The following is a 17142-nucleotide window of genomic DNA, read 5'->3' on the forward strand; positions in this document are numbered from 1 at the left end:
TTTTATCACTTTAAATTGCAAATATTTCTTTTCGTATTTCTTTTTCTATTCAGCACTTCCTGAAAGTGCTTTAGAGAATCTATTTCCCAGATGAAAAGTGATGTTCTGACATCTTTCCTAATGGTTTCATCATTACATCCAACTAAATAATTTAAGAATTAATACTGCACCTTAGCTGTCCAGGTATCACATTTAATTCCCTTTTTGCTAACTTCAGCTACGTAGCGTTTTCCTATACCTTCCTTTATGTGGTGTCACTTTTGCTTTCATTAGTTCTGTAAGCTTCTTAAGCTGTAAAATAAATGATGTTGTGTACTTTTTCTACAGAGCAGTAATTCCTGTTGCTATGTATTAACATCCCAACTTTCATGACGTATGGGAAGAAATGATGTTGGCTTGATTCGTTCTGTTCTAACTCCATTTCTGAAATTGTGTGCTTGAACCTGATACCCCCAAAATCTTAAATTTACCCTTTGTCCAAATTGACCATGACAAGATTTCACTCACATCATGAGATAAACCTGTCATCCTGCTGGTGTTTGAGGAAAAGACCCACTGGGGCAGGATCCAGCCAAAAATGTTGGGTTTATCATCATTCCTACTTCTTCCTGTTGTAAACCCTCCACTCCCCACAGACAAACTGTCAAAATAAAATTATTTCATTTAAAAGCAGGTTCCTCTGGAATCCATACAACTTTGTATTGCTCATAAAAATAAACGTGATACGAACAGCCAGCCCAGAAAAGCGATAGCATCTGAACTCACTCTGGTCTGATGGGTTTTTCATCAGTCTGATGGGTTTTTCATCAGTTTAATCACTTTTTAGACAAACCGTGCTTAAAGCCTCGCATTTCAGAAAGTGAACCTGCGTGTTCTCCCTCAAAGGCTGTCTTTCATCCTCAGCCTTCCCATACTCACCCCAGGGAAGCTCACGTTGTGTCCCAGGGTCTGTGCAGGGCACAGCACCCATGCAAGGACCCGGCACTCGGGATGCCTATGCACACCTGGGCTGCAGGTCAGGCTCTCCCTTGGCACCTCTGTTTTGCAAGGAACGTTCCTCCACATTATCATCCACATCACCAAGTCCTCGAGCCACCGCTCCGAAGTCGTCGTCGTTCAAATGGACACGAGAAATGGACAGAGTATGTTAAATGCATTTTCATCTTCTTATTCAGTGTAAGAGTTGCCAATAACCATAAATGTATCAGATACGTTTAGGAAGTCCAGCGCCTTGAGAATTTAGGAATTCAATTTTCCTTCCACCTTTAGGAAATTTGATACTTCTTGATAAATTGATGTAAACTGGTCTACTGACCATGCACTTGCATGAGAGCCTTCACCGCTATTTGGGAGAGTCTAGGTGGTAGGCTGGTTTTCAGCAGCGTGCTTTGCTTCTCATGCCAGCTGACATGGTGATTTGTCTTCCTCGTGCCTGGGGTGGCCCTTCCAATCAATGGAGATGCATTTCCAGAGGGTAATTCAGAAGCCCCATGCTGGACACAGCTAAGTAAGGTGACATGGCCTGACGTTGAAATGTCTAGTCTTCCAAGAAATCTGGAAATTTTTTTGTCTAAAATTGGTTTATAATCACTAAAACCCTACTATAGGAGCCCCACACTTTTTAAAAAAAAACTTCTAGCATAACTATTATTAATACCAAACAGCTAAAATTCTTATAGGTCCATAAGGAAGTATTTAAAATAAAACGTTACAGCAAATGATAGCAGAAAGTTCTTAAGAGATAGCCCGAAGGGACCTGATGGACAGGATGTTGTAGAGACTTTCCACCGAGTCCAAGGCGCCTTGGAGTAAAGTCCCAGATCTGAAAGAGTTCGACTACCAAATTCCCTATTTGCAATCAAGGAAGCATAAACACTAGATTTACCATCACGGCTAATCTGTCTTGTGGACACTAAAACAATCACTTCCAGCTGCAATGCTTTGGACTGGAGCACAATAAAATAATTATTAAGGAAAATATTATAGTGAATCAGCCATCTGGGGCTCCCTGCCCCCAGGTAGACCCAGTAATAACTAATCCAGCTCCAGCACAGGATGGCCTCACCTGATTTTTAAAAGTCCCAGTGGTGGTTGTTCCACAACTCTTCTGTCCTCTCCAGATTATGTCAAAGTTTTACTGTTCCTATAGTTAGGTTACGCTCTATAATACCTACCTTACTGCTGCAAATCTTAATGCAAACTGTGTAGCTCTTCATCTATTTTACTCAGGTGCAGTTACAGGAGGAAACATTATAATAAATGAGAATCTGAAGAGTTAAAGCCTATTTACAAGAAACTAAAAATGTAAAAGAAACTTTCAGAAAAAAACCCCATAAAGTTCCCCAGCCTTTTCCTCCCACAAAACCCCTTTGAAGTGGATAAACATTTGCACAATACGAATCTCCATGCAGATGGATGGGATGCTGGCATGGTTCAGTTGCGTTATTTCCAAGCTGTTAATGAGTCAACAGTAACAGTGTCGCACCACATTTTTGAAAAGACTTCAGGACACCAACAAATTGAAAAAAAATCTCCAACAGTAAAACCTCCACATTTTCAAAACTTTGGTTACCAAAGAAATCAGTCAGAAATCGTAGCTCTTCCCCACTCAGTGCCCTAGAGATGAAAGGTGTTGGTGGTATTTTATACATAAAATATACAGAACCTACGATATTTATGTTATATGTAAACCCCGATGAGGTACAAAGAGGGGCAGCGGTGTCAGGTTCCTCCTTGCCTCCCTCCATGCTGGGATGCCTCCAGCACATTCCACCACACACGTAAGTCCCCACGACCCCAAAATGAGGTAGACAGGGAACACAGGAGCTGAATATCCCGCTTGCCACCGTCTGAGAGCTCCTCTGCAGTTCCCCACAGCTAGGACCAGGGTTCACGTCCTTTAAACGGTGCCAGCTACCAGGGCTGGCAGGTTGGTCCTGAAACGCTGTAGCTGAATGTCATAGGATCATAGAATCATAGAATTGCTGAGGTTGGAAGGGACCTTTAAGATCATCGAGTCCAACCTTTAACCTACCCTGACAAAAGCCACTTCTAAACCATGTCCCTAAGTGCCCCATCTACCCTTTTTTTAAACACCTCCAGGGATGGGGAATCCAACACCTCCCTGGGCAGCCTATTCCAATGTTTAATAACCCTTTCAGTGAAAAAATGTTTCCTAATATCCAATCTAAACCTCCCCTGACCTCACTTGAACCCGTTTCCTCTCGTCCTATCACTTGTCACCAGGGAGAAGAGGTCAGCCCCCATCTCTCTCCAACCTCCTTTCAGGTAGTTGTAGAGGGTGATAAGGTCTCCCCTCAGCCTCCTCTTCTCCAGGCTAAACAACCCCAGCTCCCTCAGTCGTTCTTCATAAGGTTTGTCCTCCAGACCCCTCACCAGCTTTGTAGCCCTTCTCTGGACACGCTCCAACACCTCAATGTCCCTCTTGTAGCGAGGGACATTGCGAAAGCTCCCTGAAAGATGTCATTGCGAAAGCTCCCTGAATGACATTGCGAGAGCTCCCATATTGCTCTAAGGTGGATACCCTTGTCTAAATGGAATGAACGTGTCCTAAAACAATATCTCCTCCCCCAACTCCTGGATGTTTTTTGAACATTTACGTCTCCCTTTGTTTTATAAGATGTGTAAGTAGTAACATCTCTGAGCCTTCAAGCAGAAGCCATCTCCAAGACTTCCACAGGTTGCCCAGGAAAGTGGTGGAAACCCCATCCCTGGAGGTATTTAAAAGACGTGTAGACGTGGTGCTGTGGGACATGTTTTAGTGGTGGTTTTTGCAGTATTAGGTTAATGGTTGGACTTGAAGATCTTAAAGGTTCCTTCCAGCCTTGAAAATTCTATGATTCTATGATTCTATCCCAAAGTCCTTCAGCAGCCACATGTTTTCCAGCCTCTACCCCTACATCCCTTGAGGGGGAACATGGACAAGGCTCCTGCTCCCCCAGGCCAGCCCTGCCTGCCACGGTCCCCAGGCCAGAGCTGGTGCAGAATCACCCTCTAAGCAGCCATTCCTCTACGTTCAATCCAAATTCAGTTAATTCCTGCTCTTTGCGAAGCACAGCTCTTGTGCTGGCTTTGCTTGTCAGATCGTCCTCTCAGTAGTTTCAGATGCTCAAAATTCCAGGATATTCTGGAGATCAAAATAGCAATTCTGAAAAGCAGGTGCTCTTTTAAAAATTTTAAAATGCTGGCAATTACCGCAATCATTATCACAAGGTGTTCTGCTAGAAAAAGATCCACCTGCTTGCTGTGGATTCAGAGAGAGAGAGGATGCCACAAAAGTCAACAGTCAACCTTATAAAAATGCCAAGAGCAGAATAAAGCAGCAGCTCCCAGCACACCTGGCAGTACTCCGAGGCTCAGGCTTCAACCGAGTTGAGACTTTTCTGAACTCGGGAGTTCGGAAGAGCAAGAGCCAGGGTGGCATTTTGCGGCACTGATTCTTTAGTCTACAGTGTAGACTTAGAAAGTCTACACTTTCTCGGGATGGCAAATTCCTGTTGTGCCACTACGAGAAAAAAAAAAAAAAAGTTCATTTAAAGTTTTTAATACACGCAAAGTCATGTTAATACAACATACAAAGGATGTTAATTTTTACAAGGCTGCTTTTTCCTTCCATTTTTCTGATACAAAAGATTGCTTTCAGCGCTTTATCATCTGTCCTTATTTAATCCATTTCAAAAATATCCGAGGAGAACGAAACATTGCCGTTGATCTCATTAAGTGTCTTCTAATAATTGCAGGTTTTAAGAAAGCTAAAGACAAAAACTGACTGAAATTAAGCTTGTAATGAAAAAGAACAAGAAAAAATGAGTGGGAGTATGGTAATTACATGCTTACGACTGTGACAGTAGGCAAAAGAAAACAGAGCAGCAGATGGTATCTAAATCTAAAGGAAAATGTAAATGATGCTGAACTCGGATCATTCTCTAAATAACGGTGTATTTAGCAGCAGGTAGATGTTCCACCTAAAGAAGTGCTGCCTGATAATTCAAGGACGTACATCCAATATAGGAGGGACGGACCAGCCTTCTTTATCTGGATGAGAAAGCATTTGATCAGTTGCTCTGTACTGCAGGGCCTTCACCTCACTTTCCTGGCCATCTCTACAATTTTGCTTATCAATAGACTTAGGTTAGATTTGATGTTTGTCACCAGTAGGCACACAAAACCTCCCCTTCTTCTGTGACCTCAGCAGCCCTACCATGGCTATTTGTGGCACAGCCTGAGTCAGCAGTAGCTGGTCTCTAGTTCAGCGGGGAAAACAAACATAACACTGAAAGCCAAAAAAAAATTATCAGCAGTGTTTTAGGACTTGCTCCCAGGAAGGCTGCTCAGCATCCTAATAAAAGTGTGATGTGAATAAGTGCAATGGGAAAATCAAGTGTCCCCAATTTCCCGTGTCCATGCCTGCAATAGAAGGTGGAAGGCTGAGAGGAGCTGGGCAGCAGTGCTGACTTTGTGCCCTTGTGGCCAAGAAGGCCAATGGCATCCTGGGGTGCATCAAGAAGAGTGTGGCCAGCAGGTGGAGGGAGGTCATCCTCCCCCTCTTCTCTGCCCTGGTGAGGCCACACCTGGAGTGCTGTGTCCAGTTCTGGGCTCCCCGGTTCAAGAAGGACAGGGAACTGCTGGAGAGGGGACAGCAAAGGGCTACCAAGATGATGAGGGGACTGGAACACCTCTCTGATGAAGAAAGGCTGAGGGATTTGGGTCTTTTTAGTCTGGAGAAAAGACGACTGAGGGGGGATCTTATCAACGCTTATAAATACTGAAAGGGTGGGTGTCAGGAGGATGGGGCCAAGCTCTTTTCAGTGGTGCCCAGTGACAGGACAAGAGGTAACGGGCACAAACCTGACCATGGGAAGTTCCACCTAAACATGAGGAGGAACTTCTTTCCTGTGAGGGTGGCAGAGCCCTGGCACAGGCTGCCCAGAGAGGTGGTGGAGTCTCCATCTCTGGAGACATTCCAAACCCGCCTGGACGCGTTCCTGTGCCACCTGCTCTGGGTGACCCTGCTCTGGCAGGGGGTTGGAGGGGATGATCTCCAGAGGTCCCTTCCAGCCTCTGCCAGTCTGTGATTCTGTGATTGTGTGATTCTGTGACTTGCAGAAGAGCTTTTTTGAAGAAGGGCAGAAAGCAGGGCATGTGTGCAGCCCAAATGTTTCATCAGCGAAAGCCTGTGTGTCAGCTCTGATAAACTGTTGGCTGAAGCCCCAGCCAGCCACCTAAAAGCCTCTTCCCGGCTATGAATTATTGGGTGTGTATAAACACAGTTAATAAGTTTCTTGGGCCTTGTTTTGCTCATGTTGTTATAATTCTGGAACCAGCAATGTACGACCACTCTGTAGAGCCAGGCAGTATTTGTCTAAAGATGTTTTTACTCATACTTTGTTCCTCCTTTGCAATGCAAAAGAAAGAAGAGGAAGGGAATATATATCTATGCATTTTTCATACTTACTTATTTATATCACATACACATATGTATGTGTTTTAGAAATGTATTCCTCCAAAGGAATACTACAAAGGCAATAAAATCCATTATCTGTTAAAACTTAGTCAATTATTTTCATAAAAAATACTAGTGTTTTGAAATTATAATTATTTTCATTTCTCCTATGTCAAGAGGACCCAAAGAATATTGCTGCCCACCAGCAAACAATGAATACACACAGGCAGTGAGATCATCATCTCAGAAGAACTTCTGATTACTTTAGATTGTTTCCTCTATTTTTTGGCCAACTTGCACAGAGTTCTTCCAAGGGCTGAGTCATATTCTTGTCTATGGTAAAATTGAGCAGACTACATTGAGTTGATTGGGTGGCGAAGGTACTACCTGTGCCTTTCTAAATTTACTTTTTCTTCCTCCATAACCCAAATTCCACGTGTGTTCCAAAATCTCCATTGGTTTTGAAGCGTTTCCTGAGGGAGGTAAGCATCCCGTGTTGGCTCACCCATGAGCTTCCACACCGTGGCCTGAACTAGCAACATCCTTTTGTGCTTTGCATTTTGCTCAAGACCTTCGGGTCCTAGGCTCCCTTACAATGATTTTTCTCTTTCCCCTTTCCATCTCAGTTCCTACCGGCCCATGCCATGACCTACAGATGGGCTGACGAGTTACTGCTTGTTATTCTGTATATTTTACTTCTTTTAATAGATGCAGGTGCACACGCTGCTGAAATGTTTTCCCCAGGAGCCCGCAGTTCTTAATCATCTTATTAAAGCGATTGTGTATTTGCCATAATTTTCACATTAAAATAATCTGCTTTAACTGCACACACAGAGCTGTTCAAATTATTTGTTGTGAACAGCTGATTGAATTTAGCTCTGTTTGTTGTTTACAAATTGTCCTCTGGCTGTTCGGAGTTTTAGGGAGCTGCTGAGTCACTGAAGTTGTTCAAGATATTTCAGATATTTTGGGCTGGGGGGGGGCACGAACACTAGTGCTTACAGTGAGCTGATCTGAAATGCCACGGGGCACATTACAGAGGAGCACCCAACCTGGTGGCACACTCGGTCTTCAGTAGGCTATCAGAGTTTTTCTCATCATTAATGCATGTGTGCATTAATAGCAGTGACAGAACAAGGGGTAGTGGCTTCAATCTGAAAGAGGGGAGATTTAGATTGGGTATCAGGAAGAAATTTTTCACTCTGAGGACGGTGAGCCCCTGGCCCAGGTTGCCCAGAGAAGCTGTGGCTGCCCCATCCCTGGAGGGGTTCAAGGCCAGGCTGGAAGGGGCTTGGAGCAACCTGGTCTGGTGGGAGGTGTCCCTGCCCAGGGCAGGGGGGTGGAATGAGATGATCTTTAAGGTCCCTTCCGAACCATTTTATGATTCTATGGAGTCTTCCTACAGCAGCAGCATAACAGAAACCACCTCCGTGCTAGCTTGGCAGAGGCAGCCTCTATGGATAGAGCACTGAAGCCATCAAAATAGATATACGTCCTAACTGCTGTTTATGTAGAGCCTGTACATTTTTGTCTTTCCATACAACATTCTTCAGTCTTCTGGTCCAACTGGCTGATGTGCATAAAACATGGGCTCTTCCAGGTAGCCGTTTAGTGTCACTTGTTGTACTGTAACTGTTTGCTTTAAATGCCTTGCTTGCCTGGACAGGGTGGGTAGATGTGTGCATTGCTCTTGCCTTGGAGCAAAGGGGTGAAGATGATCATCTCAGGTATCTCAGATATCTGCTGGTACTTCTTAAGAATCAGGGCTAAGAAAAAGATAGTAGCTATCACACTGACCATGAAACCTCTCCTGCTCTGTTGTTTGTTTTTTAAATTAACATGTTTTTTTTATCTGGGTTTCAAGAACTCCGGGTTTTTTTTGCCTTCAAGTAAGAAATGTGCTTGCATATGCATTATTTGAAAGGCTGTATAAATTTAAGAAGATGTCTCCTGTTTAGGAATGCTTCCCATGAACTCAAGTCCTGTTTTTGAATTAGTCTCTTAGCTTTTCCAAAACACATTTGTTTATAACATGCAGCTATGTGCATTGTTAAAGCTAATTTAGCTTGCAGAAGTTTGAAAATTCTGCCTTTGCCTTTGGAGCAGGGTATCAGTGAGCTGAAAAAACCTACCAAACACTGCTGGGAATACTGCTGCCACCATCCCCTCCCCTCCCACTTTGCGTTCACAAGAAAAAATGTTATAGAGACAGGGACCGGTGATGCTACTCAGTTTATTTGTACATGAAGTACCGTTTGCCTGAAGGAATGAAAAACAAGGAGACCATTTTCTTGCTCCCAAGTCTCTTCTCTCTTGCCCACCCTCCCTCTGGGATGTTTTGCATGAACATACTGCCGCTGTGTTTCTTTTAGGTTTTCTCTTGGTATTTTCTTGCCCTTTATGCTGTTTCTCTCCCAGTCATCTGTACCATCGCAAACAAGCGATCAGCTTCTGAGAGACGGCTAATTGGTGAAGGGAGGAATCTACAGCAGAATTTCAGGGAGTTTTCTGTACCAACCATAATAAATATACAATGCTGGGCGTGCTGGTTATCCGCATCAGTCCCCACGTCTCCTTACTGTGACTCCCGTCTCTCTTGGGACTGTCACTGTTCTCTATTTCTCCCTTTTGCCAGCAGAATAACATTACAAAACTTTTTTTCTCACCAAAACAGGGTGACTTTCAGCAGTGACTTGGACTATGGGTCTGTCTCCAGCAGGCTAATGCTCAATGCTTAAGATACTGTGCACACCACTTGGAGAGAGAAGAAAGGGCAAAGGCAATAGGGTACCATGGGCATCGCCATTCAAGTGATCTCCCAAGTACAGAAAATGTTCTTATAAGCTACATGTTAATGTTAAACACAAAATTCCTAATAAAAAAGGCAGTCTTGGGAAGCAACAAGTGAAAGTCAAAATATCCTTATAGTGGTACCAGTTTAATGTCTTAAAAATTTCTAGTCTGGTCCATGCAAAAGACATGAGTTCAGCTTAAAAATTAGAAAATTAACAGAAAAATATAACTGGGGGCATTGGTGTTTGGCCATGGTTTCTCCAGATGCTTTCAAACTTTTAATCTTTCTCCTTCTTCTACAACTCTGAAGGCTAGAAATTTGTTTCTTTTTAAAAAACAAAATCTGATATTTTTCCAGGGAGATCTGCAGTATAAATAAAAGTGTTGGCAGCATTTTACCAGAGCTCAAGTGACATATTTTTATTAGTATTTTGTTTACAGCAGCACCAACAATGCGCCGGACCTTTTATAAACATTCAAGTGTGGATGCGTCACAAATTTTGATGCAGAAAATCATCATAATTTCACAACAGGAATCGGATAAAAATTAACTCTTGGCAAGCCATGACCCCACTCTCTGGATTACTGATAAGGAAGTCTATGAAATGCAGTGATAAAGTGGCTGGGTAATTTTATCTCGATGTTGGTAGGTTTTGTATGGCTTTAAGAGATCAGAATTTGTTCTTGTTTCCTCTCTAAAACTTCCTTACAACCTGACTCATATACAAACATGGCCAAGTTCCTGAATATTTCAAGGTAGCGTTTTCAGATACAAAAGTCAGAGGAGACTCTGGGGTTTTCTTCTGCAGGGTGGGTTTTGTGTTTTGGTTTTATTTATTTTTTTATTTTTATTTTTCCTCTCCTTCTTTTCTTTTTTTGGAGGGTTGGAGGGATGTTAAAACCACTGTTCTACATCTTGAGTTCTTAGGCTGCAGCTTCATCGCTAAAACGTATTCAAGGAGACATAGCCAGGAAAGCTGATAAACGCTACAGCCTCCTACACCCTGCTCTGATTGTTGCTATAATAAGGCTACACTCGTACAGTTTGGCTCTCCTAATGTCAAACAATTGGCAGCTCTGCAGTGCTGGTGCCCCCCGAGGGCTGCCTGCCCGTGTAATTGCTTCTGTGTACTGAAAGTAAACATATGAAGTGTACGCAACGTGCCCACACAAGGCACATCGTAAACACACACACCGCTATTGTTGTGGGTCACAGAGACTCCTTTCTGCTCTGTTATTTTTAACATCGTTATTTGCTCCTTCCTCCCCCTCCAGAGTTTATTTTTTTACCTCTAATAACAGACATCTATTTTATTTTAAATTGGGAGTGGGTCATTTCAACATCCTCAGCAGTTCGTGGTACCACTGTAATACCTTCCTAAAAACTCAACACCGTTCTCCAGATTGTCTGCTACGGGACAGTGATGGTTGGGAAGTGCCTGTGCCTGGTATGGGCCAAATACTCTGGACAACAGGAGGCAAACAGAGCCCTGGCTTGGCTTATTTCACATGTGCTCCACTAATTGTCCATCTTCTTGCCTTGAAAAGGATATAGCACCATTTTCTCCTTCACACCAAACAAGAAATTCACGTCAAAGCATAAACTCGTTGCAGGAATGCTTCTTTGACCATCCCATTTCCTAACCTGAGCTTTTACCAGCTCTCTTCCTTGGTCTGAAAAAATACTCAGTCTCCTCCTTCCTGTCAGATCCTGAAATTCAGAGTCATTTCCTGTTATTTGAGAAATTACAGTTATCAACATTTTGGGGAAAAAAAATAAAACGCCAGCGTCTGCTTCTGAACTCTCTGGTTTGGACTGGAAATCTTCAAATGCCACCATTTAGGCTTGTTGGTCGTCTCACCGACTGCTTCAAAAACAAGGAATATTTGAAAATTCGGGAAAAGACAAGTTCAGGGAGGTTTTTTCGGGACAAATAGGTGAGTAGAAGCTTTCAACTTGAATCCTCTTTTCCTTGCTTCAGGTTTTCTCTGGAAAAGTTGTTATCTTTTTCCCTGCCCCAATTTCATGCATTTTCTATTCTCGGTTCTCAAACAGGGAACTAACACGTTCCCTGCAGATTACAAGGATGAGGTCCAGGGAAGCTCTATTGATTCATGTTTTGTGTGTATCTGGTCACAGTATTTCTTCTAAAGCAGCATTAAAAGTGCATTTTCTAAAACAGGGGAAGTTCGCTCTTCATTATTGTCCCCAGAGCTAGTACCAGGCAGCCACCAAGCAAGTGGCCAGGTGAAACCCCATCATTCTCAAGCACTTACTACATTTGATTTTCAGCCTGCTAACAGCAAATCATCCAGCAGTCAAGGAATTAATAATACATTTAAAGAATGTGATAATGTGAAAAGTACTCTCTGGAGACTCATACTGCTTTAAGAATGATAGATTGCTTCCGAAGCTGAGATGGAAATTCATCAATTAATTTGTATGAACACTTTCATTAGCAAGGAACGGATTTTATAATGCTGCATTTTCTGCAGATCGCTTAATGCTGAAGGTGGCATGGTTATAGACACTATAGTACCACCAGTACTCAACTTTATAGCGACTCAGAGTCATTAAACTGATCCTCGATGACCTTACTAGGGCAAAAGTTGCATAAAGCATCAAGAAAACACTGCTGTGAAATTTCAGTAAAACCGGATACTATATGTCTCTGAAGAATAACTCTCAAAGTTCTAACACTCAAGCAATGTATTTCAAAATTAGGATATAGCAATAATCAAGAGCAAAACTGTTTATGTAGGTTTAACTTACACTTTCTTTCTGGTGGAGCTGTTGACTTGATGGTCTTGGTCCTTCAGTGCAACCAGAGGGGGCTGAAGTGTTCCCAGAAACCGTTACGTTCATTACAGCGGCACTTGGTGCCATTCATTAGCCGAATATAGAAAAATAAACTTTTGCATTTAGGCAGCTACAGGGCAGATCATAGAAGCAGAGTCTGTTTTTCCATTCACTTTCCACTCTTTTCCAGGTTATACTGTAAATCTACCAGTTCTGCCCGTGAGAGCCTGCTCCGACCTTGGAGCCACCAGGAGGTGACCAGTGAGCTGGGTTAGAGCTGTGGCACGCCGCAAGGAGACAACCAAAGGAAGGATTCCGTCCACCTAGGAGTTAGAGGGCTCACAACACTATAAAGAATAGGAATGTGACTTTAGCGCCTTTTACATTAAAAAACCCCTCAAGCCATGTAATCAGATCCAGATCCTCGTGGCAAGAAATAGATCTCGAATTTAAATCCCCCGTGTCTGCTCAAGTGAGATTAGGCTGCCATTGGTCCTTATTAACCCAAGTATTGAATTTCTGTCACATCCAAACCACAAAAAAGTAATTCCATTTTTCATATTTTTACTTGCTGACAATAAGGCCGGCTGACTTTTATTAGATCTTTAAATGATGGGTTACTCTGAATGCTCTTTTTTGTTGCTCTTGGGATAGAGCGGAGTTAATAAGAATGATTGCGCTGTTGACATAAGTGCTGTATTGAATTCTAGAAAGAAGCTGCTGCAAATTATGCGGAGTTAATGACTAGAATAATTAAAATATCAGGTGGTTGATACTACTTCATATAATAATAGGTGGGAATTGTTACTAGCTGCTTTCTCTAAACAACATCAGTATTTCAGAATATATAGCACAGATTTGGAATGGAAAAGCATTCAAGAGAAAAGAGAAAGCTTTCTGTTCATAACTGTGATTTGGTGTTACTATTCATAAATATTATTTCAAACATGCAGAGGAGAACTTTATTTGCTTATTTTGCTTGCAAAAAGCAAAGTGTTGGTTTTCTTGGTTATTTTTTGCATCTCTTTCTCATGGAGCATCCCATTCTGTATATATATTTTTTTATCACAAGTGTGGTTGGGCTTCCCCCATATGGGCACTTACCAAGCTGCCATGCTTGAAGCTACATCGTGGGTCTCTGTATTTACAGATTTCTTTAGATTTGTCTATGTCCTACTCCATGTAACTCCATCTGGCCTTGAAAGGCGCTGTGCACAGTGATGCTTTACCCTCTGAGACGGCATCTTTCAGCTGCTTTCAGGCCCCGTCTACACTGGACATTGCAATTCCTCGGTATGGAGTGAAGGGCACAATGATTTATTATTTAATCCGCTGGTGAAAAGTGCTCATTTTCACATTGAATTCGCAGGCGTTGCAGGACAACTTTAAAGACATCTATAACTTCATAAAGGCTTCATAATTCTAAATGCAAAGCATTCCGTATGGACCTATCACTTCATCTTATTTTTCTTCAATATTCGCTCTTCCTCAGTCCTTCAACTTTTGCTTTACCTATGTCCTGATCAGGAAAACAGAGTTTCTGAATTGTCTACACCTTCTCTTAAGAATAATATTAAACCAAAAGAGCAGGCATTCTCAGAGCAGTGCAATTTGTTGTATTTTGCTGAAAACCCCCCACTTTCAGAAGCGCTGATGTACCTCGAGAGCCCGAGTGCCATCTCCAGACGGGATGCTGGCACTCCAGCCGTGCTCTGATGACCTTCACAGAAGAAGGTGGGACCTTCATCTGGGAGCCTGGCTAATGGGGAGAGATAAGTGCTAGAAAGGTCTCTGAAGATCGGTTTAGTAAAGAGAGTCAAGCAAAGCAGCCTGAGCAGAAAACTGTGCGGGATATTGCTTAATTCAGCCTGAACAAACCACCAGACACAGGGGAGGGGAAGGTGGTTTTAACCTCTGTGAGCCTGGCACGACAGCAGATGATTAAAGGCCCTCATATAACTGAAAAGGCAGATTAAGTATGTAAACATGAAGCTATAAAGTACCTTTATGTTCACTGCCTAAACTTTTTTCATGGGCTTTCCAGAATTCCATTCTCGGCATTTTTTACTGACAAATGTATTTATTTCGGGTAGTCGTAAGTTGAAATGCTATACCCAAAATTGTCCAGTCAATACAGCCCCTCTGAAATTTACGGAAGGCGTAAAAATGTCCTTTTTCTGCCAAATGAGCAAGGAATGGATAATGAGTGTGGGTGCAGTGCTTCAAATTTTCCCGTGAAGCAGTAATCCAAATCTCCATCAAAATAAAATCAGGTCACTTGTCAGTTAAGAGATCATCTACCCCAAAAACTCATCAGAAATTGTCCTGCAAACCTGAATGTGGACTTGGTGGGTTTCTAAGTCTCACCTAGACTTAAACTGGCTATGCGTGCTGTAAAACGGTGATTATATCAGTGGAAGAGGGCAGAGAATGGTTATTTAGTGACTTACTCTTGCAGGCACAAGATTGCATTCACCGTGATGGCTTCATTGAACATAAATTTTGCGGCTCGAAAACCGTATTATAGTGTCACAGTGAAATATAAAAAGGCCATCTCAACCTAAATGACCTTTGAAAAGAAATTAAAGACTAGTAAGCACATTAGGCTAAGTGTATAGATGTGATTTAAACTTGGAAAATTAAGGAAATACCAGAATAAAGATCTAAAAGTTCTATAAGTTGATCACCTGAAGCCAAAAAGCATTCATAACCATTTATTTAGGACTGAAAAGGACTGAGACTGAGAAAACTGCTTGCCACCATGATAGCACAAAGCGGCAGAGGTGAAAGTGGTACTAAAATTATCCATGAAATCAACTGTAAAAAATCACTGACCCTCTTTCCACCCTCTTTCCATGTATGCAACTGCTCCAGCAAGACAGGAAAACAACATTTGGGAAGTTTTATGCTCTTAGTGAGTAAGAAATAGAGCTTCTTTGGGCTCCTGCGGATAGTTGGTAGGTGTAGACAGAGCTGTTTGTCCTGGGGTATTTCCATGCCGGCACAGCAGTGTACTGCAGCAGGAGGTGATGCTACCACAATTTATACAACTTGGATGTGCTTTTATACCTCCTCCCTCGGGCTCATGGTATTATGAACGGAATTCACACCGAGATGGATTACAGAGATAAATGGTAGAGAGGCACATTTGCCTCCAAACTCGGGCATTTTCAGACCCATAGCGAATATCGTATATGCCGATTTTTAAAGGTTAACTAGGGAAAGTCGTTGGTGTGAAACCACTTGTACTCTATTTCAAGTTAACTCATCTCTGTGCCGGTGTTTCTCAAAAAGGTCAACCACCTACCACAGCACGATAAAAGAGGCGAGTAAATCTGGCTGGATAACTCCGTCAATCCACGCTTTGGGAAGATGTCCCATATTCACTGAAAATAATGAGCTGAAGTTAGAGGAATAAACCCCACAAAGTATACATGGATAAAAGAAGGGAAAGTAGTTGGTGACAGAAGCTGAAAATATGTGACAGGCTTAAAATACCCAATGAAAAATTGCATTTCTTCACCGGCGTAGTCAATAACTTCATTTACATTCGCTTTTATCAGTGTGTTTTACCCACACAGAGCTCAGCCTCCTGGTAAAAGGGATACTCAGATGCTCCTAACAGTCTGCAGCAGGTTAAATTTGGGTTGGAAATTGCCAGGTTTCACTACACTCGTACCAACGTGGGTAAGTAGATATAGTTTTAGTAGATAAAATTTTACTGGATTCAGCATTCCCAGGCTGATTTGCAGATACCGAGATCTGTCTTTGAGAGGTTAGCGTACTTGTAGTTACTAGAGATGGATGAGAAAAGCTGAGATACGATAATTAAACGGATAAAAAATGAAGAGCTGGACAGCATGACATAGGTAGCCAAGGAGAAGCCATCCAGCTCCCACTGTATTTTATGATTGTCAGGGCTCTGCATGGGAGCACATGACTGATGGCTGGTATTATCAAGGAGAGTGGAATATGTCGCATTTTAACCTTTTATTTGTTTAACCTTTACTGTGTGGGTGCGACTGTGCAGCTGAATTTCTTATTACTTGGAAGGGATTGTATTTTTTTTCTTTTATGTCAGGGATGATCAAACTTTAGCAACGGCCTCATATAAGCAGCTGCTAAAATGCATCTGTGATTATAAAAGGATCGTACCCATCCTCAAGTTTTATTTCCTGGCGTTTCTACAGGGTTGCCTGTTTTCCTACAACAGTAAAAGGAAAAGAGATTAAAGGCAGAGAATTCAGAAAAAATTATCTGTTCTAAAGGCATGGAAAAGGTAGATAAATAGAAAACACTGGTATCCAGTTTATTGGTTTGTGGTTTCGATCTGTCTAAAGGTTAAATAGCAGTACTATGTATTGCAAAGAAAATCAACATTTAAACTCCCAAGTGCATAACTATAGCAGTAAATAGAGCACACATCGGTTCAGTATTATTAGATTCAGGGCAGGCGTAAGCATCTGATCTCAGCACGAGATATTCACATGTCTGAAGTTCTTAGTAACTTTGAACTCGAGTGTTTTCCGGTGTAAAGGTGCTGGACAATCAACAAATAATTGCACAGACAAATACACTTGACAGCTATTAGGCCATTTATTTAGTAATGCCTGGACTAAAATGGAGTAAGGTCACCTGCATTAGTCATAGTTCTGCTGTGCCCAAGTACGTGTAAGCACTAGTCAGGACCAGTAAAGAGCACCAAGGCCACTGTCTTCAGCATCTGATGTTACTCAGGTCTTCAGCAATCAGAGTCCATCTAATTTTAACTAATAGACATCGAAGAATTTCCCATCAAATCCACTTCTTGCTATCAAATAAAAAACGAACTTCTCGTTGAGTTAACCTCATACCTGAGAACCAAGCATAGGGACCTCTAGGTTTGTTAACATAAATCTCAGCCTGAAGCGTTATTTCAAAGTAGAAAGAATTGACCTGCCAGGACTAAGATAGTGGTTTCCACCTTCAATCTGATTATCGCAGTGATTTAATTTGGCTGGTTAGTTTCTCGTTTACCTGCGCTTGCCAGCCACCCCCAGCAAGACGGCTGCGTAGCCTTCGTGGGACTCCAGAGAGAAGCCACCTA

Source organism: Larus michahellis, chromosome 6 (assembly GCF_964199755.1).
Source record: "Larus michahellis chromosome 6, bLarMic1.1, whole genome shotgun sequence".
Classification (NCBI taxonomy): Eukaryota; Metazoa; Chordata; class Aves; order Charadriiformes; family Laridae; genus Larus; species Larus michahellis.